The sequence below is a fragment of the Staurois parvus genome, unplaced genomic scaffold (assembly GCF_062004578.1).
Source record: "Staurois parvus isolate SC_StPar_1 unplaced genomic scaffold, SC_StPar_1.0 ptg000030l, whole genome shotgun sequence".
Classification (NCBI taxonomy): Eukaryota; Metazoa; Chordata; class Amphibia; order Anura; family Ranidae; genus Staurois; species Staurois parvus.
This window is the reverse complement of record NW_028317826.1, coordinates 8,744,611-8,770,708: the sequence shown is the minus strand read 5'-3', so window position 1 is coordinate 8,770,708 and position 26,098 is coordinate 8,744,611. Positions and strand designations below refer to the sequence as shown.

Sequence of the window (26,098 nt, the reverse complement as noted above, 5' to 3'; positions counted from 1 at the left end):
ATTTTTATTGTACCATCACAAGAGGGCAGAACTACTTCCTGTGATAATAGGAAGACACAGAAGTAGGAACTAAAAAGCTAACACTTTGTTTCCTACAAGACAGTGATTACAGTGAACATATCCAGTCACATGTAATTAAGGGTTTTCTGTGTTTGTTACAGGTAAGCAGGAGGCTGTTTAACATGATAAATAGGACAAAATGACTTAACATGTACCCTGGTGATCAGTGAATGCCGCTGTTACTATTATGCAATCAGATTACTTGTAGCATAAATGTGAATATATATTGCAGCTATGTGATTTGGCGCTAAGATACAGGGAATGTGATTTCTCTATTGTAATACGCTATTGTTATGCAGAATAGGTCACTAGCATATCTGCAGAGGTCTAGATATTCAATATTGCGATTAAAGGTGTTTATTAATGTATATGAAAATACTTATTAATGTATATGGAAATATTTAGTAATGTATATGGAAATATTTAGTAATGTATAGAGGACAGTGATTACAGTGAACATATCCAGTCACATGTAATTAAGGGTTTTCCGTGTTTGTTACAGCCATTCCTAATAAAACACTTCTGGTTTCACCCGACCCATCCTTCGCACAGTTGAATTATTTACCGTATGTGCAACAAAATTGGCGCCCAACGTGGGGCCGGGTGAAAGGCACGCCGAAAGGTCACGGAAGTGAAAAGGAGTGACTACGCTGTCCGTGGTGAAGTTACAGAAAAACATTAGGAGTATGGATATCGAAAAGTTGCAAGACGAAATCAGTGGACACCTGATTCATATGACAGTCGATGATCTCATGGAGACTTGCCAGTTTATAAAGGCCTCCGAAGCAAGTATGGCAAAAGGAAAAACCCGGCGCCATTACATGCGGATAGTGAATGAGGTGTTAGATGAACTGGTAGAGACTGAAAGTGAAGAAGTGGTGACACAATTTCTGCAGGCAACCAAGAAATTCATTGGTGAGTTAGAGAAGAGAGATAACATGGAAGCACCAAGCGATAGTGGCAAAGACCTTCAGGCAGAACAACAGTTAAAGGATTTAAAACAGCAATACTACAGTATACAGGAAAAACTTCAAGAAACGGCCAAGATGATAGAGGGACAGATGAAAGAACTTAGCACTAAAGACAAAGACTCAAAAGGAAGTTCTGCAAATCAAGACCCTAATCTAGTTGCTCAGAGACTTTCCCATACTAACTTGCCAGAAGTTACAATCAGAAAGGACTTTAAAATTGCTGGTCAGATAGGTGAAAAGGAACAGAAAGATAAGCTGTCCTATACTAACCTCATGTACCAGATTGACATGGGACTGCAAAAGGGGTATCCCGAGTCAGAGCTTGTGGAAGCTGTGGTGAAAGCCATTAGTCCTGGGTCAAGTCTCAGAGGCATGCTAGAGCTGAAGAGTGGACTGACCCTAGTGCCACTCAAGAGAATCCTAAAAAGCCATTATAAAGAGGAAAATGCTTCCGAACTATACCAACAATTGATCAATATATCACAGAATAGTAAAGAGACTCCCCAGAACTTCCTATTTAGGGCCATTGCATTGAAGGACCGTTTGCTGTTCGTTTCACAAGGGGAAGGTTCAGATGAACACTTTGGCACTGAATTTATACAAAAGAAATTCTTAAGGTCAGTGGGCACCGGACTGAGAAGTGACCATATCAAGTTTCAACTAAAACAACACTTGGACGATCCTACAGTCTCAGATGAGTTGCTCATAGAGAAGATGAATGAGGCTACAAACATGGAGATGGAAAGGGAGCAGAAACAAAAGAAATCTGAGCACAGTAACCTGACGAAGGGAAGAGAGTGCCAGGCCAACATCCTCCATTGTTCTCAGGTACCAGGCACCATCCCTTTGCTTCCATCACAAACAAGTAGTCTGGCAATCCAACAGCCTTCAAAGAGTAACTCTGACCTTGAAAAGATTGTAATACAGTTGCAACAAGAAATATTCGATATGAAAACACTTCTCCAAGATTCGAGAACTCGACAAGAACATGGCTTTGGAGGACCTAGAACAACTGTTGGACGAGGGACAGGGACTTGTCAATCTTGTGAAAAGACTGATCAGAGAACTGCATGTGACCATTGCTTTAACTGTGGTCGAGCTGGACATAGGGCGAGACAATGTAGAGCGGCCAAACAAAATCAGTTAAACGGGAGAAGGTTGCTGTTAAGGGACCGACAGTAACCTGTGCCAGAACCAAACCTGCGTCCCAAAGTGCAAATCATGTCAGTAGTAAAGAAACCAGTCCTCAACCTACCATCAGAGCTCTGGCTGGAAAGTTAAACGCAGGCTACTGGAGGAAAACGTCAACCTGCCCTGCTCAAAGTCTATCCCCGACAGCTGAAAAATTGCCAACCAATGTGAATGGCATCACTTTGAAAAAGCACAACAAGCTACTGGGTCTTATTGGAAAGAGATGCCTTGTGAACTGTGAAATGGACAACACTCCTGTCCAGGCCTTATGGGATACTGGCTCTCAGGTTAGCATTATCAATGAGGGCTGGAGACAGCGAGTACTGCCACACACTGTGCTCCGATCGTTTGAAGAACTGCTGGGACCAGGGGTACTCCAAGGGAAAGCAAATGAGACAGAGATTCCGTTCTCAGGTTGGATTGAGGTAACCTTTCAGCTTACATCGAGCAGTAATACTACCAAACAGTTATTAGTACCACTAGTAGTCTCTGAGGATGAGAAAGTGGCTGAGAAGCCAATTATCGGCTATAATATAATTGAAGAAACATTCAAAGAGACAGTTGCTGATGGGAAGAAAGTTATCCCAGGTTTTGTGGACATATTAAGAACAGCTTTGGAACTGCCAACCCCCAAAGCAGAAGTCCTTGTAAGCTTACTACAAGCCAACTGTAGGGAAACCAGTGGTGCTATCGTAAAGACTGGTACTGAGAACCAAAGAATCCCTGCAAATACTGTAACATACATCCGGTGTAGTGCTCACACCAAACCGTCCTTGCAGGCTCAGACAGTTTTGTTTACACCGAGTGAGGCTTATCACCTGCCGGATGGACTGCATATTGGTGAGACACTAGTCTCATTTCAAAGAGGACAATTCTCCAAACTGACCATTCCAGTTTGGAATACAACTAAACGGGACATTGTGTTACCAGGTCAAACAAAGATTGGAGGTGTAGAGCCCATAAAAACAACATATCTGGCTCAAGTACAATTGAAACAATCAGCAAATGTGTTTACTAATTCGGTGACCTCTGAACCACAGACACTCAAGGTAGGACCAAAAGGGAAAATTGGAAATCCAAATGAGACTTATCCGCGGGTGGGGGATGATAATCATGAGTGCTGGGACCCGCCAGTGCCTTTGAAACACCTCCCTCCTGAAGATCAACAAATCGTCAAAGAAATGCTAAGGGAAGAATGCAATGCTTTTGCCAAAGATGACTCTGATGTAGGATGTATTCCTTCTTTACAGTTACAGATTCGTCTCAAAGACAGTACACCAGTCACGAGAACTTACATGTCTGTGCCGAAACCACTGCACCAAGAAGTTAAGGAATATCTGCAGGATCTGATAAATCGAGGATGGATTGCAGAATCAAAATCATCATATTCCTCACCCATTGTGTGCGTAAGAAAGAAAGATGGCAGTTTAAGACTGTGTTGCGATTATAGAGAGTTGAACCAGAAGTCCATTCCTGACCGTCATCCAATTCCTAGAATCCAAGACATGCTGGACAGTCTAGGAGGAAGTTCATGGTTTTCTGTGCTAGACCAGGGGAAAGCATACCATCAAGGATTTATGGAAGAAGCCAGTCGACCATTGACAGCATTCATTACACCTTGGGGTTTGTATGAATGGATCCGAATACCCTTTGGTCTGAGCTCTGCACCAGCCGAATTCCAACGCAGTATGGAGACATGTTTAATAGGACTGAGAGATGAGATTTGCCTGCCATACTTAGATGACAACCTTGTTCATAGTAAATCATTCCAGGAGCATGTGGAGCATGTCCGGTCAGTACTCCAACGTTACCAACAACACGGAATCAAGTTAACAGCCAGGAAGTGTGAACTTTTTCAAAATAAAGTCAGATTCCTGGGCAAGATTGTGTCAAAAGAAGGCCACTCTATGGACCCGGCTGACACGGCACCTGTTCTTGCCTTAAGAAACAACCAACCAAAGACTGTCGGAGAACTCAGGAAACTATTAGGATTTATTTCCTACTATCGCCCTTATGTTCAAAACTTCTCCAGAATTGCCAAACCTCTCTATGAACTATTGTCAGCAGGTTTGACACCTACCACAACCTCAACACCAGATAACCAGACAAAGAAGAGGAGGAAACCAATCCCAAAGTCAAAAGGTCAACTTCCATCCTATCAGTCTATAGCCTGGACTGACCATCATCAGATAGTACTGAACCAGCTCATTGAAGTGTTAACTCATCCTCCAGTTATGGGTTACCCCGATTATTCCAAACCCTTTGTTCTTCACTGTGATGCCTCACAAGAAGGACTAGGAGCCGTATTATACCAAGAGCAAGAGGAGAAACTAAAGGTGATTGCTTATGGGTCTAGAACTCTCACACCTGCTGAGAAAAACTACCACATGCATTCAGGGAAGCTCGAGTTCTAGCAATGAAGTGGGCAATATGTGATAGATTCCGAGATTACCTATATTACTGTCCATCATTTGTTGTATATACTGACAACAATCCACTAACCTATGTCCTCACTACAGCAAAATCGATGGGTTGCAGAACTAGCTGACTTCAACTTCACTATTAAATATCGTCCTGGGAGAAGGAATGCTGATGCAGATGTACTTTCTCGTATGCCATTGAGTCCTGAACAATACATGCAACAATGTTCACAAGCAGTAGACCCCAAAGTCATCACTTGCATAACCCAAGCAATTCAAGCACATCAAAAAGAAAGGATACCTTGGCTATGTCCAATGACGATTGCCAGTACAACTGATGCAGCACCAAAGAAGGTAACTCAAATACCAAAAGAGACAATAAGAACCGCACAGAAGGAAGACTCTGTGATTGGAAAAGTATGGGAGTATTAAAGCCAAAACAAGTTTCCATCCAAACAGGAACGACAAGGTGAACCTGTTGATCTTTTCATACTTATGAAACAGTGGACCAAACTCTACCTCGACGACAATAACATTTTGAGACGGAAAACATCATCTGGTTCTCAACTAGTGTTGCCCAAGTTGTACCATCACTTAGTATGGAAGGAGTTACATGAAGAGATGGGACACTTAGGAGTAGAAAGGACTGTAAATTTAATCAGAGAAAGATTCTTTTGGCCACATATGCAAAGGGACACTGAGCATTACATCACACGTCAATGTACTTGTCTGAAAGACAAACGGCCAAATAAGCTTGTTCGGGCCCCGTTGAACAATATTGTGACAACTTATCCTTTTGAGATGGTCTCCATTGACTTTCTTCATCTTGAGAAATGTAAAGGTGGATATGAGTATATCTTAGTGGTAATAGATCATTTTACAAAATTTGCTCAGGTATATGCAACCAAGAACAAGTCCGCAAAAACTGTTGCTGACAAAATACTCAGTGATTTTGTCTTGAAATTCGGATTTCCTACCAGAATTCACCATGATATGGGTAGAGAGATTGAAAATCACTTGTTTTTGACATTAGGGAAGCACTGCCACATCAAAAATTCTCACACAACGCCATATCACCCAGAAGGTAATGGGCAAGTTGAAAGATTTAATCGTACCCTGCTATCCATGCTTCGTACCCTGTCACCAGATTCCAAAAAGGACTGGAAAAATTCACTAGCAAAGGTAGTCCATGCATATAATTGTACTCGAAGTGAAGCTACAGGACAATCTCCATTCTTTCTACTGTTTGGAAGGTCTCCAAGACTACCCATTGATAGTATGTTTGACACTCCAGTAACTGAAAAATACACTGAATATGTGAACATATGGACAGATAGAATGTCTGAGGCCTATAAGGTTGCTTCAAAAATAGCTACTCAAGCTGCACAGAGAGGAAAAGAACACTATGGCAAGAAAATTCATGGAGCTGAACTTCTACCAGGTAGCAAAGTTCTAGTCAGAAATCTTACCGAAAGAGGAGGTCCAGGAAAATTGAGATCATTTTGGGAAGATACCATACATGTTGTTCTTAAAAAGAAGTGTGCAGACAGTCCAGTGTATGAAATCAAACCAGAAACTGGAAAAGGCCGAACAAGGATTTTACATCGCAACTTACTATTGCCATGTGATTATCTACCTAGCGACCAAGGTCAACAAATACCCAAAAGAACCAGTGCAAGAAAGCAAGGGAAGGATCGAAATACAACTCAACAACCTACACAGACATCTGAGGGAGAATCAGAAAATGAATCAGATCACGAACAAAGACACTGGAGATCTTTCATACCAGTCACCCAGCATGACCACCCAGAGGAAAGTACAGAGCTAAATCCAGAAGCTATTGAGTTCTACCCACGTCAGCTGGAAGTGAGTATGATATAGAAGGAGTCAGAGAGACTGAGCCTACAGATCAAATTGAACAAACTGAGTATGCATTTGGAGGTATAGAAGAAGAATGCCCAGCAACAGAGAACACAGAACAACTTGTTGAAAGTGATGTAGAGGAGAATGAGGACCTTTCAGATTCACTTCCTCAATGTAGAATACAACCCTACAAGAACAGGAGACAACCAAAGATTTTGACATATGACACTTTAGGTCAACCCAGTAGTGTTACCAGAGTTTCATCTATACAGGTTATAGACAGTATTCCTACATTACCTGTTGACTCTAGCTGGTATTTCAGTTCAGAATGTTTTGCTGAAGACTATAGAAGTTGGTAGAAGTGATTATGTTTATTGATCCATTGTTTACTATTTGGGACACTATACCAAAGTTAATTACCAAAACCAGAATAATTATATGTTGCTTTTCTGTTGGTTCAAGTAAGGAAAAATATAATTGCATTTGTACTGCAGATATTGTAGGTCAGGCAGAAACAGTTTTAGGTGAGGGAACTAGATGTTACAAAGATACAAAGTCGGCCGATAAAAGTACAGAGCAGTTGATGTCAACGTTATGCTGCATTGTTGATGTACAATGGGTATTCTGCCATTATGATAATAAGGTATAAAAGTAATAAGATGTTCCCTAGTTTCTCATCACCTTTGTCTAAACTTAGTAACCTATACAGATATGTATAGAAAGGGGTTTTACTAAATAGTTGGTTACACGCAACTATATCTTGCCAGGTACTATAGCGCTGTGGGCCTGGTGGGAAGCTGTGATGTAATAGGGAGTAGATGTCACAGGGAGGATGTTTCCTCAAGTAACTTGGTTACTACTTACCATTGGCTTCCTATGGTTACTACTAGACAAGTAAAAGAATGTTTTCTTAAAAAAGTTCTGCGTATGTCAGGGACGACATAACAATTTGTGGGGGAGAGTGTAAGAGGTATAGAAAATAGGCAGCCCCATAAAATTAAAATACCTAATATAACAGTAATCTATCTTTGTCAATAGAAGATACTAGTGATTGCATTTTTATTGTACCATCACAAGAGGGCAGAACTACATCCTGTGATAATAGGAAGACACAGAAGTAGGAACTAAAAAGCTAACACTTTGTTTCCTACAAGACAGTGATTACAGTGAACATATCCAGTCACATGTAATTAAGGGTTTTCTGTGTTTGTTACAGGTAAGCAGGAGGCTGTTTAACATGATAAATAGGACAAAATGACTTAACATGTACCCTGGTGATCAGATGCCGCTGTTACTATTATGCAATCAGATTACTTGTAGCATAAATGTGAATATATATTGCAGCTATGTGATTTGGCGCTAAGATACAGGGAATGTGATTTTTCTATTGTAATATGCTATTGTTATGCAGAATAGGTCACTAGCATATCTGCAGAGGTCTAGATATTCAATATTGCGATTAAAGATGTTTATTAATGTATATGGAAATATTTAGTAATGTATATGGAAATATTTAGTAATGTATAGAGGACAGTGATTACAGTGAACATATCCAGTCACATGTAATTAAGGGTTTTCTGTGTTTGTTACAGCCATTCCTAATAAAACACTTCTGGTTTCACCCGACCCGTCCTTCGCACAGTTGAATTATTTACCGTATGTGCAACACATACAGTATGTGCGGTGGCTGGACATTACAGCCCACCTTTCTTGCTGCTGCATATATGCATTGCACTGCTGGCAAGAGCTTAAGTGCACCCCATTCTGTAGTCTGTTATTAAACTCTCTGCAATCTACTGATCAGACTAATGTGCTATGAACTGCTGGGCTAATCATTTTACTGGAGGGCTCCTGACACCTGAAAACCTTTCTGTTTCAGGGGTCCCTTCATGGTACAAAAGGTTGAGAAAGGCTGGTCTAACTATTTCCTTAAAGCATAAGTGCACTTTAAACATTTGTCCTTAATTACTTGGCCTGAAGAATGCCCTAATAAGTCCAATTCCTGTTTAGGTGATAACCAGGCATTTCAGACACAGAAATCTCCAGCCTGTGAGCAGTATGCACACTTTTTCTCTTCTTGCAGCAGCTGTTCTTGGCCACCAGTAGAGGGAAGCAGCGAGACGGACTTCACAGTCATCGGAAATACAAAATCCATCTCTTTTCTTGCTTTTGGCGCCCTCTGGGCACATATGCAGAGAAGATGTAAAAACACTGCAGATAGACTGAAGGCCGTGTTTGTCTGGTTGCCATTGGAGAGTTCTCCCCACTTCCTGTTTAGTAAAACATTGATATTTGCATAGGAATTGAGGATAAATATCTCTGTTGAAGACCCCCTGACATGACAAGGGTCCAATCCCTTCCCCAGTATATCCAAAACTAAGAAAAAAAACTTCTGGATGGACATATGCTTTACGGTAGTTTTCCAATAGAAAATCTTGAAAGTGATATTAAGCGCTCAGTCTTTTTAAGCACTTTCAGCAGCTGATTTAATCGCTCACAGAGTATGCAACTTCTTTATGTTTTAATCTTTTTTTATGTTCCAGTGTAAGCTAGTGCCCCAGGTTTCCTGTTTCAGAGTGGCTCTTTTCTCTTTCAGCATCCTATGGAGCCACTCTTGCATTGAGTTGAGTCTCTCTACACTGTGTGCATCAATAGAAACACACAGCCCTGTAGCCTAGGATGACAAGGCACTCCCCTGATCCACCTTCCTCCTCCCCACTCTCTTATTCAAGCTAACAGGCTGGAGACTCCACTGTCCACTGTTAAAAATGCTTCTTTCCCCCCCATCTATTCTGACTAACCCATGTAGGAAAGATATGTATACTTAGCTATTTCCAGGCCACTTTGATCTGGTCATGTGATCTTTCCTGGATCAGCCAGCAGAGGCTGCAGGGGAGAGAGAGCGCTCCAACAACAGCTAGTGATGCCTTGGAGTGGTGACATCACCCACAGGCTTCAAAAGCCCATCCATTGTCGGTGCTCCCTCCTCTCCTCTGCAGCTGTGCTGAGTCCATGTGACAATTAAGTATTCAAATCTTTCTTATACAGCTTAGTCAGAATAGGTGTTAGGAGGGAGCATTTTTAAGAGTAGGTTTTGCCTGGAATTCCACTTTAATTCTTTCCTGTGAAAACTGGAAGTTCAGGGAAGCAGCACTGAGAGAGCAGGAGCCAGACGCATTGAAAGTTGTAAACTGCAAGTGCTGGGTTATGAATTCTAACGAACGGTTTACTAGGGAAAGATTTCTTCATTGTGCCCAATGTGTTAAGCAAAAAAAAAGCTAAGGGTTGATTATTACTTTAACCTCCCTAGCGATATGATTATTTCAATATTTCTGTGCTCAAAGCTAGAACTTCAGTAGAAAATTTTAATTTCAGAAACATAAGTTTGATTTTCTAATCTTCAGTAATGTTCTTTCAATCGTAGTGATGCGAAAATTCTTCTATTCTTGTTTCTGCAGGTAGGGCAGACCAGTGAAATGAATGGGCTGCCTACACGCAGAACACAGGTCGCCATCATGGGAGCCAGTGCTTAAAGTGGACCTCCAGGCTCCCCCCCAAAAAATGAAAGTCAGCAGCTACAAATACTATTACCTGTCCAGGTATCCAGCGTTGTCCTCCCTTGAGCCGATTCTTCATTTGGCTTTGGGTGCAGGTGCCAGCATCTTCAGTAATCCGGACACCTGGGACACCAGACAGGTCCTACAAAACTACGGGGCCATTCACAAAGTACAGCGCTCCTCACGCATGCGCAGTGGGCACCCGGCTGTGAAGACACAAGCTGTCACAGCTGGGTGCCCACACTGAAGATGCCAGCGCCAGGGAGAAGACAGCCGGTGAAAGCAGGACACCGCTGGACCGAGGAGCAGGATCTTCTGCACAGTAGAGCCGAGCGGCCAGCCCGGTATTCTAACACGGCAGCGGCGACGACAGGGGGAACACCGGGCCAGCCGCTCCATAAGACTCACAGACATTTTCCCCCATTTTTTTGGGGGAAAAAGTGCGTCTTATGGAGCGAAAAATACTGTACATATGGGAATGTCGACGACATATTATTTTGAAAGGAAAAGTTCACCTTTTGACAAAAAATTATACTTTTTTTGCAAGTAAAAAAATGTGCATTTATTATACTTTGAACTAGGACCTTGGAAAGCATTACACCAGCGATCAACAGATCACAGGAGCCATGTAGGTCTCCTGCAGACTACCAGTGTGATCGCACATCCTGTATGGGCAAGCAGATCCAGCCTGGCAGGAAGACCCAATGTACCACCACAACGCTAACAGCACTGTGGTAGTTCATTGAGGACCAAAAGCTGACAGCCACTAAGACTGTTGGGACTTGTAGTACATGCTGGAAAAAGGGTGGTGAATTGCCCCAAAGAGGGAGAGAAGAGATCCTCCACCAACACCATACACAGCCTCTTACCAAAGAATAAGACCATAGGTCATGTGGTCCTACACAGCATATACAGACGGTCAATGGAAAGCAAGGACCATATATCTTCTCCTACAGGCCTTCTTTGAAGCTCAGTAAGCTCTGACATGACTCCATATTATTAGCTGCGCACGCAGTAAATGATGGAAGTGAAGTTTTCCACCTGTTAGCTAGGTGTCTCATCACACAGCTGAAGCAAAAGAATGTTACGTCACTTCCGCTTTCAAGGCAAACCATGTCGTCACTTTCACACCTGCAAATCATGTAGTGTTTCCATATTTTTGTCCAACTCCTGTAGTTCTGTATTTAATTTTTTTTAGGAGAACACACCCCATGCTTCCGCGTTCCTCGCTTAGGCACGAATGACATCCTCCCCACCCCACCTGAAGCCCCCTAGGATACCAACATCATGTGTCCCAAGTGGCTTTGGGGCAATGTACAATACGCTGTGCATGTGCAGTGGAGTGTCATCGGGAGCTGCTTGCTAGGACCTGGAAGAGAAAGCTGGCTCCAATGATGGCGGCACAAGGCCCTGTGGGTTCAGCTTTCAGCAGATTACTGCAGGGCAATGCTGCAGTTGATGGCTGGGTATGTTATTTAAGTTCACCCCAGCACACAAGGTAGGAGGGGGTTTACAGTAAAATTAAACCTGGGGGGGTTAAGTTCCACTTTAACCTGTTGTCACCCAAATAACACATATTTGCAGCCGCAAGGGCAGGCTTTAACACCCACACATGTGCGTTGTTGGGCAGCCAATGTTTCTGTGCTGATAACAAGCTCACTGCAAGCTCCCAGCACAGACACTGGGCTGTCAAAGACAGATCTCAGCCCTCACTAATAATCCATAGCCAGTGGAACGACTCCTGATCATGTGACCACTATGACAGCAAAACACAGTAGTCACATGATCAAAAATCTTCCCACCCCCCAGGCAGTCAAAACTTTGTACAAGGACACCGGAGTAGGCGGAAAAGGGTTAAAGGGACTTCAGATGAGACATTTTTATGGTCATTTAGCTCATGAGATAAACAATATAAAGCCAAAGACACAACAAACTGACCTTTTCTGCTAGCCAGCCCATGTGCCGAATTTCATGACTTCCAGAGGTTCCGTTTTTTCTCAGCTGAGTTTGGACTTCGGCCATCACCTTGGGAAGAAGTTCCGTCACCGCCCCATGAATTGCATTGAACCAGGTCTGGGCCGCCACGGGATCTTTTCCTCGCAGCACCGCAGTATGCTTGGCATCAGGTGAATGCAGTTCTAGATGTCTGCAATACAGAACACATGCGTTTACAGCGGGAAATCCCAGGATCTTCTTATAATCCCCTGTTCATAGCTCTGGATTTTTAGGATATTTTGCCAGACACAGTTGAATAAAAACTGTACATCTTTGGACTAATCTCCAGACAGATATACTAGACACAAATGAATGCAACTCTGTATTCATTAACCCCTTCTTCCCAGCCTTTTAAGAGATAGTAACACCAAAGCATCGTTACCTGCTTGTTCAGCTTCCGCACCATGTGATCACTGTGATTGGATGATTAGATAATTGGAAGCCCATCCTACCAGCTTCCAATTGTCAGTGACGGTACTGTCAGAGTGCTGGGGGCATGCTGCCAACACAAAACAGGTATGTGTATACGAGGAGGCACAGAATACGGCCAATCTCTGTGCTGCCACATATATACATACATCCGACAGGAAGGGCTTAATAAATCTTGAAATGTGTGTTTTTTAATGCCACTAGTGGAAGTGCCTGAAATTGATTTGGTATCAGCCTCTTACTATGCAGCAGCACTGGAAGAAGAAGGGGCAGAACCGAGAGCCAATCGGGTGTGCTGCATGCACATGTACCAACATAGAACATACTGATAGGAGAAGAGAGCAAAGAGATGACCTAATCAGTCTGCTGCTGTTGTTTCACCATCCAATCAGACGGTTGGGGGTGGACAGAGGACACCACTGTATTTCCTAACTGTAAGTAGTCTTGTCTGCTTGGCTGTGCTGTCTGGCAGAGCTGTGGAAATCCCAGCAATGGATGAACAGATATAAAAATCTTCTGACAGGAAAAACATTTCTCATATCTGTATTTAGAGTACAGCTTTCTAGGACTGTGAGTGTACTCCATGCACCTAGAGATGACAGTATCCACCCTAACTGCTTTAAGGAACAACATGTACTGTATATAATAACAAAATAAATCACATATAATAACCATTACAGTCTGCCTAAGGTGGCAACAAACAGGCCCCAGAAATAAAAACTGGGCACCCCATCTGTGGGAATACAAAGAAACCAATGAGATGTAGATATGAGTGCGTTTTGTATGATTGTGCGCTCTTCTTTCTTCCTATTATGTAAGTACCGGTCGGGTTTTAATAAAAAACATTTTTTTATGGCAGAACATTATTGCAGATCCCTTTGGCTTTTCTTTGGAGAGACACTGAATTTGTGAGGAAGGTTTGTTTTCTGCCCGGTATATTGTGTCTCCTGGAGGTTGGACATTCATATGGATATAGCCAGTGTTGCTGAAAGGGATATACCTCTATATATAATATATCTCTAAAAATCTGAGTAACGGGTCATTCCAGACAAAGTGTAGAAAAACAGCGTACTTTGATTAAAAAGTTCATTGGAGAGGAGAAAATATAAAAAGAAGCGCAGAAACTGATAGGCTGCTCAGCTAAAATGATCTCAAATGCTGTAAAATGGAAAACAAAACGTGAAAGTAAACAGAAAACTGCCATTTGAATGGATCAAATGTATCAAAAGCCGCAGAGAGGTCAAGTAGTAAGAGTACGGAGTAGTGGTCATTGGTTGGGATGACTACGGAGTAGTGGTCATTGGTTGGGATGAGTACGGAGTAGTGGTCATTGGTTGGGATGAGTACGGAGTAGTGGTCATTGGTTGGGATGAGTACAGAGTAGTGGTCATTGGTTGGGATGAGTACGGAGTAGTGGTCATTGGTTGGGATGAGTACGGAGTAGTGGCCATTGGTTGGGATGAGTACGGAGTAGTGGCCATTGGTTGGGATGAGTACGGAGTAGTGGCCATTGGTTGGGATGAGTACGGAGTAGTGGCCATTGGTTGGGATGAGTACGGAGTAGTGGCCATTGGTTGGGATGAGTACGGAGTAGTGGCCATTGGTTGAGATGAGTACGGAGTAGTGGCCATTGGTTGGGATGAGTACGGAGTAGTGGCCATTGGTTGGGATGAGTACGGAGTAGTGGCCATTGGTTGGGATGAGTACGGAGTAGTGGCCATTGGTTGGGATGAGTACGGAGTAGTGGCCATTGGTTGGGATGAGTACGGAGTAGTGGCCATTGGTTGGGATGAGTACGGAGTAGTGGCCATTGGTTGGGATGAGTACGGAGTAGTGGCCATTGGTTGGGATGAGTACGGAGTAGTGGCCATTGGTTGGGATGAGTACGGAGTAGTGGCCATTGGTTGGGATGAGTACGGAGTAGTGGTCATTGGTTGGGATGAGTACGGAGTAGTGGCCATTGGTTGGGATGAGTACGGAGTAGTGGTCATTGGTTGGGATGAGTACGGAGTAGTGGCCATTGGTTGGGATGAGTACGGAGTAGTGGCCATTGGTTGGGATGAGTACGGAGTAGTGGTCATTGGTTGGGATGAGTACGGAGTAGTGGCCATTGGTTGGGATGAGTACGGAGTAGTGGCCATTGGTTGGGATGAGTACGGAGTAGTGGCCATTGGTTGGGATGAGTACGGAGTAGTGGCCATTGGTTGGGATGAGTACGGAGTAGTGGCCATTGGTTGGGATGAGTACGGAGTAGTGGCCATTGGTTTTAGCAGTTAGTAGATCATTGGTGAGTTAGACTTTTGGTAAAAGATGGTAAAGACCTGTCCCTACCCAAACCCAGGCTCATGATATTTCCAAAGTTCTCGGTTGAGCTTGTCTTGTACTGCTTGAGAGATTACTGCAGAGTACGCTGCAACTTGCAAGCTCACTAGATAACAAAAGCATTTTTTGTGCAGTTATTGAACAGGTATAACGGAACACTTTCAATTATTATCTAATAGATCAAAGGGGAACAAATAAGAGACGTTGTCTCCTAAACTGTATCTAGACCTAAATTGATGGTATTTTCAGATCAAAGGAAAGCTTATTGATATGCACATAAAAGAACACGTCCAAATACTTTATTCATGACAATAATATTGATAGGACATCCAGTATTTATCAGTGAAAAAGGCAAACACTGCTAGCAGGCTGCATTTACACTGCTGCAGGGGCTCCTGTGGAACAAGGCGAGACCCTGTTGTCAAGCTGACAGCCGGTCCAGGTGGATTTTGCTGGACAGAACATGACACCGTTGGTCTACAAGGTATGCCCAAAGTACAGTTACCCTGACATGGGCATGCATGGGCCCCTTAGGAAGCTGGGGCCTCAGGTAGTTGCCTGAACTACTCCAATGGAGATCTGACAAAGGTCATGCTGACTCTCTTCTTTTAAATGGAATGAATCAGAGATTTAGAACAGACAATTTATGACTGTGTTAATCTAAATACGTGTTTTGGGTTAGTGAATTGGAAGGTCCAAATATATAAACTGAAGCATTGTAAATCACACTGCATTTTTATGTAGCCTTTTATAGGACCATTAAAACAAGAAAGGCTCCCACCAGGAAAAAGTGTAGCCTGCAGCAGCTATTCTCATCCAGGGCTCCATGAAACCCTAGGATACCTCTAGAGCAGTGGCCTCAAAACTGCAGCACACGGGCCGAATGTGGCCCTTTGTTTACTTTACATATGGCCCTTTAGGCACTATTCCTTCCACTGATATGAGATGCTATTCCTCCCACTGTGACCAACAGCAGAGAATTCTTGACCCCAACAATGGCATACTATTCCTTCCACTGACACCAATGATGGAGCACTAATCCTTCCACTGACACCAATGACGGGACACTAATCATCCCTTTAACAGTAAAGATGGACCACTGTTTACTCCCACTAATGCCAGGAGATTTTCTACTTCCACTGGCCACAGTCCGACCCCCCTAAAGTCTGAATGACAGTAAACTGGCCCTTTGTTTAGAAAGTTTGAAGACCCCTGCTTCAGAGCAGGGGTCTCCAAACTGTGGCCCTTTGCATACCTTTCTCTGGCCCTTGGGGTACTATTCCTCCCACTGATACGAGGCACTATTCCTCCCACTGACAATTGGGCAATAATTCCTGCACTGTCACCAACAGTAGGGAACCATTCCTCCCATTGAAACCAATGATGGAGCATTATACCTTCCACAGACACCATTTATGGAGCACGATTCCATCCACAGACATCAATGATGGAGCACTATTCCCTCCACAGACACCAATGATGGAGCACTATTTCCTCCACAGACACCAATGATGGAGCACTATTCCCTCCACAGACATCAATCATGGAGCACTATTCATTCCACAGACACCAATGATGGAGCACTATTCCCTCCACAGACATCAATGATGGAGCACTATTCCCTCCACAGACACCAATGATGGAGCACTATTCACTCCACAGACATCAATGATGGAGCACTATTCCCTCCACAGACATCAGTGATGGAGCACTATTCCCTCCACAGACATCAATGATGGAGCACTATTCATTCCACAGACACCAATGATGGAGCACTATTCCTTCCACAGACACCAATGATGGAGCACTATTCCCTCCACAGACACCAATGATGGAGCACTATTCCCTCCACAGACATCAATGATGGAGCACTATTCCCTCCACAGACACCAATGATGGAGCACTATTCCCTCCACAGACACCAATGATGGAGCACTATTCCCTCCACAGACACCAATGATGGAGCACTATTCCCTCCACAGACATCAATGATGGAGCACTATTCCCTCCACAGACATCAATGATGGAGCACTATTCATTCCACAGACACCAATGATGGAGCACTATTCCCTCCACAGACACCAATGACGGAGCACTATTCCCTCCACAGACACCAATGATGGAGCACTATTCCCTCCACAGACATCAATGATGGAGCACTATTCATTCCACAGACACCAATGATGGAGCACTATTCCCTCCACAGACACCAATGACGGAGCACTATTCCCTCCACAGACACCAACGATGGAGCACTATTCCTTCCACAGACACCAATGATGGAGCATAAATTCGTTTTTAAACTTTACTTCACTATGGGCATTTTTTCTTGATCCCCTGTGGGGAGCACCTTTTCTCCCAGATATCGTTCTTGCACAGTGGAGGAACAGTGCTCTTTTGGTGGAGCAGTGATCGTTTTCTACCATCTAGTGGATTTCTTCTGCCCAGCTCTGTACCATCGTGAGGATCTTCACTGATCAAGGGAATGCATCTACCCTTTCCATGCGGATGACTACTCTATGAGCTCCATCTTGGCTATATTGCACTTATAATGTGCACTTCTGGTTAGTGTGCATTGTTACCCTAGGTCACCGTTGTTGGGACTTTTTTGATCACTTTTATCTATTGTGAAACATTTATATATTCTCCTAGCGCTGCACTTTTATTTTATTTTCATGTGAGGATTATTTTGGTTATCCTGTGTGCCTCAGCTACTTGTACATTTAAAACGCTCGCTTATTATTCTCTGTTTTATAATGATGGAGCACTATTCCCTCCACAGACATCAATGATGGAGCACTATTCCCTCCACAGACATCAATGATGGAGCACTATTCCCTCCACAGACATCAATGATGGAGCACTATTCCCTCCACAGACATCAGTGAAGGAGCACTATTCTCTCCACAGACATCAATCATGGAGCACTATTCCCTCCACAGACATCAGTGATGGAGCACTATTCCCTCCACAGACAACAGTGATGGAGCACTATTCCCTCCACAGACATCAATGATGGAGCACTATTCCCTCCACAGACATCAATGATGGAGCACTATTCCCTCCACAGACACCAATGATGGAGCACTATTCCCTCCACAGACATCAATGATGGAGCACTATTCCCTCCACAGACATCAATGATCGGACACTATATCTCCCACAGACATCAGTGATAGAACACTATTTCCTCCACAGACATCGATGATGGAGCACTATTCCCTCCACAGACATCGATGATGGAGCACTATTCCCTCCACAGACATCAATGATGGAGCACTATTCCCTCCACAGACATCAATGATGGAGCACTATTCCCTCCACAGACATCAATGATGGAGCACTATTCCCTCCACAGACATCAATGATGGAGCACTATTCCCTCCACAGACATCAGTGATGGAGCACTATTCCCTCCACAGACAACAGTGATGGAGCACTATTCCCTCCACAGACATCAATGATGGAGCACTATTCCCTCCACAGACATCAATGATGGAGCACTGTTCCCTCCACAGACATCAATGATGGAGCACTATTCCCTCCACAGACACCAATGATGGAGCACTATTCCCTCCACAGACATCAATGATGGAGCACTATTCCCTCCACAGACACCAATGATGGAGCACTATTCCCTCCACAGACATCAATGATCGGACACTATATCTCCCACAGACATCAGTGATGGAACACTATTCCCTCCACAGACACCAATGATGGAGCACTATTCCCTCCACAGACATCAATGATGGAGCACTATTCCCTCCACAGACATCAATGATGGAGCACTATTCCCTCCACAGACATCAATGATCGGACACTATATCTCCCACAGACATCAGTGATAGAACACTATTCCCTCCACAGACATCGATGATGGAGCACTATTCCCTCCACAGACATCGATGATGGAGCACTATTCCCTCCACAGACATCAATGATCGGACACTATATCTCCCACAGACATCAGTGATGGAACACTATTCCCTCCACAGACACCAATGATGGAGCACTATTCCCTCCACAGACATCAATGATGGAGCACTATTCCCTCCACAGACATAAATGATGGAGCACTATTCCCTCCACAGACACCAATGATGGAGCACTATTCCCTCCACAGACACCAATGATGGAGCACTATTCCCTCCACAGACATCAATGATGGAGCACTATTCCCTCCACAGACATCAATGATGGAGCACTATTCCCTCCACAGACATCAATGATGGAGCACTATTCCCTCCACAGACACCAATGACGGAGCACTATTCCCTCCACAGACACCAACGATGGAGCACTATTCCTTCCACAGACACCAATGATGGAGCATAAATTCGTTTTTAAACTTTACTTCACTATGGGCATTTTTTCTTGATCCCCTGTGGGGAGCACCTTTTCTCCCAGATATCGTTCTTGCACAGTGGAGGAACAGTGCTCTTTTGGTGGAGCAGTGATCGTTTTCTACCATCTAGTGGATTTCTTCTGCCCAGCTCTGTACCATCGTGAGGATCTTCACTGATCAAGGGAATGCATCTACCCTTTCCATGCGGATGACTACTCTATGAGCTCCATCTTGGCTACATTGCACTTATAATGTGCACTTCTGGTTAGTGTGCATTGTTACCCTAGGTCACCGTTGTTGGGACTTTTTTGATCACTTTTATCTATTGTGAAACATTTATATATTCTCCTAGCGCTGCACTTTTATTTTATTTTCATGTGTGGATTATTTTGGTTATCCTGTGTGCCTCAGCTACTTGTACATTTAAAACGCTCGCTTATTATTCTCTGTTTTATAATGATGGAGCACTATTCCCTCCACAGACATCAATGATGGAGCACTATTCCCTCCACAGACATCAATGATGGAGCACTATTCCCTCCACAGACATCAGTGATGGAACACTATTCTCTCCACAGACATCAATCATGGAGCACTATTCCCTCCACAGACATCAGTGATGGAGCACTATTCCCTCCACAGACAACAGTGATGGAGCACTATTCCCTCCACAGACATCAATGATGGAGCACTATTCCCTCCACAGACATCAATGATGGAGCACTATTCCCTCCACAGACATCAATGATGGAGCACTATTCCCTCCACAGACATCAATGATGGAGCACTATTCCCTCCACAGACATCAATGATGGAGCACTATTCCCTCCACAGACATCAATGATCGGACACTATTTCTCCCACTGACACTAACAATGGGGCACTAATAGTTCCCCTATTACCAAAGATAGGACATTGTTTACTCCCACTGACGCCGGGACATTTTCAGCTCCCTCTAGCCATGGCAGGGGATCCCTTAGCTATAGCTGCTTGGCTCCCATGTGATGGTGCCTGCACAGTTCTGGGGCCAACGTCACTATGAAGGGCCAGTGGCATGATACCAATTATGTTTTTAGCTGTCTTTAAGGGGGGCAATCAGCACTGCAAATGGGGCATTTTTCAAATTGATCCCCAAGTAACTGTTTTTAGCAGGGGTTCCTCGACATCTGAAAATTATTTCAAGGGTTTCACTGTTGAAAAAAGGTGAGAAAGGCTGGTATACAAGGCATGCCACCTCTCATTGCAGCTCTGCAATAATCTCAGGAAGGAGAGCATGCTAACAAAAGAACAGAGCACACAGTAACTGTAATACATGCAGCTACACAATACCAAAAATGACACAAACCCATGGGCTCAAAGGGCTTCATAATACATCTCCATGGTCTTGGGGATGGTCCTTCCATCACCAGACTCACTCATCTTCATGGAGGCAAAGAGAGGACCTAGTATGCCCAAGCCACTCAAAGTCAGTAATGTAACCGGCTCACTGGATGACAGCACAAGGAACAGTATTCAGGACCATTAGACCCCCCCTGTGCTGCCACCACTTACATATTTTGGGACATCTGTCCAGTAAGCCGCTCATAGTTGGGACTTCGGCCGAGTATAGTTACACTCATCACAAAGACCATCAGGAGGCATTAATAAATCCTCTGATCCCAGAGCAAGCTTTCATCTTTTACATGTTCTCTACTTATTCCAGTTACTTGCTGCAAGGTGTGCTGTGTTGTTTAGGTGTTATAGCGCATACTGCATGACTAGCGCAACTAGATTTCATGTTTTATTGTTACCGGGAAACCACATCAACCCAATGAGAACGCACTGCTAACGGCGCACAAAACGACGTATATTGTCACAATGCAGAGTGTGAATCCGGCCGTACTGCACGTGTTGGGTGAATGTAAATGTCATCACTGGTAACATTTGTCATGAAGTCATGGCTGGTGGGAGGGGCTAGCAGGGTGCTGTACATAGTTCCCAGAAAACATCAGGGCCCCTCCTCAGTACTCCCCCCAAGAGTCCTCAGCCCTGATGCAATCAGTGGGCTGGCTCCTGTGGGAGTTCTGGAAATATCAATCTGCCTGGCTGTGTGGGTGTCAGTCTGGTGTAGTGAACATTCCTATGCAGATGTCTCTAGGTAACGCTGACATGTGATGTGGAGCTTCTATGCCTGAAAGAACTGAAATCCAATGAATGAAAGCAGTGGGCCAGGGACAGTAAGGTTGGGGAGAAAAGTGCTAGATGATGCCGGATGTCCACCAGCCAGGAAATGAGGAAGGCTCGGTTTAACTTCCTGCAGCTTTTAATACAAACTGTATGAATCTCACAGAGCGCAGTAGCATCAGAGTTAGATATTTCCGTAGAGGAGCTGAGCGTTTTACAACTGTGCAAGACTGAAGATAAGAGTGGAGTTCAAGTGTTACTAAACCACGGACCCGGCATTCACTATATCCGGTCTCCCCGGACCCTGCATTCACTATATCCGCTCTCCCCGGACCCTGCATTCACTATATCCGCTCTCCCCAGACCCCACATTCACTATATCCGCTCTCCCCGGACCCCGCATTCACTATATCCGCTCTCCCCGGACCCTGCATTCACTATATCCGCTCTCCCCGGACCCTGCATTCACTATATCCGCTCTCCCCGGACCCTGCATTCACTATATCCGCTTTCCCCGGACCCTGCATTCACTATATCCGGTCTCCCCGGACCCTGCAATCACTATATGCGCTCTCCCACAGTACACACAGCATGGAAATACAATTATTTTAGTAAATATAAACTGCTAAATACCTTTTCTCATCAGCAATATATAGCAGTCTTATGACTTCTCTCAGTGTCTAACCCAGCAGTGGTTAAAGCTTGTAGGAGGAGTTTTCATTCTCCTCCGACTGTCCTATGAGACTACAGGACCCCTGACCCTCTGCCTGGACAATGCTGATCACATTCACTCTCCCAAAAAAAAACCTCTCTATCAATACACACCAAACTGAGCATCGGCTGCTGGTCGCCACCATCTTGGATGTTGACTTCAAGCTGTAAATCAAGTGACACACTATAGTATTCCCTGTCTCCTCCATAAAAGGTTATATAGTGAGGGGAGGGGCAGAGGAGCTGGGCCAGCACACATAGTAAAAAGGTTGGGAGAACCACAATCGGGCTCAGGGTAGGATTTCTGCTGCTGCTCCTAATTTTGAGATATGGATTGCGTGCATGCCGGAAAATAATTACACGGACAACTGTCCAGTACAACCACCTTCACATCATCTCTGTTTATTGCAGGGCGGTGCTTAACCTTTTATACATAGAAAACAATAGAGTATACGTCACTATTACGTATATACAGTCACATTCTAAAAGGCACATTTTGCTTGGTTGAAATATAGGAGAAATGTAGAAACTTGATGCTTGCTTCTCATCTCGTTATCTCTTTTCACTCCCCTTCACATTCCCAAAGTCTATGTAAAGGGTCCTTTCAGTGCGAAGGGAGGGGTTGAGAGCATCGCTCTGAGCAAAACAAGTTAAGGAGGACTGCAAAGCCCAGCAGACAAAATATATATATATATATATATACTCACAACACATATATTTAGAAATATAAAAAAGTATAAAAGTAAATATGTATAAAATGTATATTTTAAACAGAAAACAGAATAGGCATTTTACCAAATCCATCACAATAGTAATTAGACACTCGCAGTAGAGGGGAGGGCTATGGTATGCAAGAAGGGAGGGGGCTGTGCTAATCACATTTTTTAGCTTCAAAGACACATTGCAGGTGAATAAAAACTAATTCACAGAAAGTAAAAACACCAGAAGTAGGCATATAAAATACTGTGTGTGCTCTGACCTGTCATTTGTTTAAGGTGGTGACAGGGTCTCTTTAACCGCTTCAATACGGATGCATGTATATATACACAGCCTGGTACTGAAGTGGTTATACCGGGACAATGGCTGAGGCGACAACCATGATCACGTATCATTTTTCAGTGCCAACGATTCTCTTTTATGTAAAAGTAATCTGAGCGACTATGCGCCGTTGGATTACTTTTCAGGTGGAAGAAGGGGGTCTCATCCCCTCCCCCCGCCACCTTTCCCGTGTATCTTGTGCAATCGGGAAGCCCGGCAAAGATGCGACCGGTGGCATCGGCTCCCCCACACACAATGGGAGGAACTGATGTTGTTCTTCCCACTATGTGAAATGAGAAACTGGAAGCAACAAGGATTCTGTCACTTCCAGCTCTGGGTTTACTCTCCGCCTGCCAGCCGGGGAAGCAGCCAATCAGACCAATCTGTGGAGAAATCTGGGGTCTGATAGAAGAGGACCTGTCATGGCCCATGTGATCATAAAGCAAGTTGTTCATCCCTTCTGATAGCAATGAAAGTGAAAAAAAGAAATAATAAAAATAAAACAACCCCCATCCCCCTCGTGCTTACATGCAAAGGTGAACACACGTGTCGGCCCAGCGATCGCACGACACATGCGAGGTATCACCGCCAACGTCACACCAATAATTCCAGCACCAAATCTCCTCTGGAACTCTCATTTGGTAACCTGTAAAGACTTGTAAACCGTTGGGTAGCTGGATGTAATCATTCACTTTTCCCTCAGGGGGTCTCTTAGGCTTGCTGATCCCTGTCTGTAATATGGATGGATGGATTTCTCCCTCTATCCTCCACGGGGCTTTCCACTTCCTCCACCTCTCCTCTTTATTCCTCCATATTGTTGGTGACCATGAAAAAAAGAATACATATAGTGCCTTATCTTTCTGTAAAAGGTTTATTTATACTGCATAAGTACTTCACTCACATATCTATATATTAAATGTGTTTCTGAAATAGTAACCATCCTCTGTGTGTGCTCTGCACACTATCTGTACTCGCCGTGTGATTCCTAATAGCGTCGTGACGTCAGAGCCCCTCCTTTTAAACCGTTGCCTATGGATAAACTAAAGTACCGGTTTGCCGCCATTTCATTGGTGTGCGCAGTTTTAAAGCATGTCTTGTGTGGTATCTATTTACTCGGCATAACATCATCTTTTATATTTTACAAAGAAATTGGGTATTATATTGTGTTTGTGTTCACTAAAATTCATTAAAGTGTTTTTTTTCCCCAAAAATATGCTTTTGAAAAACCACTGTGCAAATACCACGCGACATAAAATATTGTAACCCCCGTCATTTTATTCTCTAGGGCCTCTGCTTAAAATAATATAATGTGTGGGGGTTCTAAGTAATTATCTAGCAAAAAAAGAGAATTTTTCCATGTAGGAGAGGAATGTCAGAATTGGCCCAGTAGGTAAGTGGATAAATAATAAACATGTCTATACTTACCTGCGGCTTGCACAGAGCAGCCCGGATCCTCCTCTTCTCGGGTCCCCCCGCAGGCTCTCCTGGCTCATCCTGTCGGGTGCCCTCACAGAAAACAGCTTGCTATGGGGGCACCCACTGCTCCGTGTGTCCATTCACACACGGAGCCACGGCTTAGCCCCACCCTCTCTATCTCCTCATTGGCTGACTGGCTGTGATTGATAGCAGTAGGAGTCAATGGCTCCTGCTTGCTGTCTCAGCCAATGCGGAGGCAGAGACCTGGGACAGCGAGGCTGTCATTCATATTGCTGGATCTCGATGGGGCTCAGCTAAGTATTGGGGGGATGGGGGCACTGCTGCACAAAGAAGGCTTTTTACATTCATCCATAGAATACATAAAGGTAAAAATCCTTCAGACTTTACAGCCACTTTAAGGAGAACTGCAGTGCCATCTGAAGAGCAATCCATATTTTAAGAGGACATTTGAAAGGCAGTGAGGAGGCGAGATATCACCTCCTCACTGCCTGATATTACCCTGTAATGCTGCACTCCAGCCCTGCAATTGCATGCACTGAACTCAATGGGTGAGTTTGGCAGAAGTTACCGACTGTCAAAATCTGCTCCATACAGTAAAAATGCCAAAACATTGCAGCCATGCATGCGTACAGCCCCAGCTGGCTGTATTGTGCCATGCTGAGTGGACAGTAAAACTTCAGCTCAACTTTTTGTTTTTAACACCCCCAAACCACCCACCTGAAAGAGACAATAGAAGAAACATACCCAGGTTAATCCCACCCACTGCCATTTCCTTCACTTCTGTGCTGGGAAACAAAGGCAATACTAGGTAGCCCCAGGTATGAAGAAGCATGTGACTTACCCCATGTGACCGTGCTGGGCCAATCAGCAATGTGTCATCTACAATCCCCATGACTTGAAGCTTATACTGGACTTTCCTATCAGCAGCTGAACGGAGCGGCGGAGAGGTACAAGGAAAGTCAGTATGGAGTATGCTGCTGGGGAGAAGTGCATTAAAGGGAACTTGTTGTTGCTTTGCCCTGCATAGTCTGAGCACAGACATCCATGAAGGAAGTGGGCGGTAAAATAAGTACGCGGGAGAGTCAGTCTTCCTATAACCACCTAAAACTACAAGATCCGTTTAGGTGGGCTGACCCCCAGAAGTGTCTCCTAAGTCTCGGGGACGGCGCTCTCTTTCCCGGCGTAGTGTGTGGCACTTATACCGTGGAGGTAATCATGGCTGCATTTGTAATGACCTCCACCTACTTATCACAGCAGAGACTCCGGAGAGGGAAGCAGCATGAGTTACATGAACATTGCTGAAATCTTCAGCTCCCTCTGTGCGGCCGGGTCGTTCTAATATTAAATCGCATCCGTCCCACTGAGGCCATTCTGATTGACTTCGCATTCTTTCTCCACTGATATTTTAATGCGAGTGGCTGGAACCGGCAGAAATGATGTTATAGGACAGAGGACGATGGCTGGGGGACCTCACGGCGGGAATATCACATTTGTGTATTTATAAAGGACATCAAATACAATCTATCAATGACGAGGGTTACATTAGATCCAAACCCAACCTCTAAAACCTGATAACCCCTCCCCCCCCCCTCC

General features: G+C 44.2%; 1 long non-coding RNA gene across 1 annotated transcript in view; it reads right to left on the bottom strand.

Annotated features, from left to right (window-relative positions):
- LOC149470869 (uncharacterized) overlaps positions 1-24,189 on the bottom strand; it is a 124,592-nt gene extending 100,403 nt beyond the window's left edge. Inside the window, exons 1-2 of the long non-coding RNA XR_016307827.1 lie at positions 23,597-24,189; positions 12,001-12,208 (exon numbers count right to left, since the gene is read on the bottom strand). This is a non-coding gene — a long non-coding RNA (uncharacterized LOC149470869). The remainder of the gene's footprint in view (positions 1-12,000; positions 12,209-23,596) is intronic.
- Between the last annotated feature and the right edge of the window lie 1,909 nt (positions 24,190-26,098).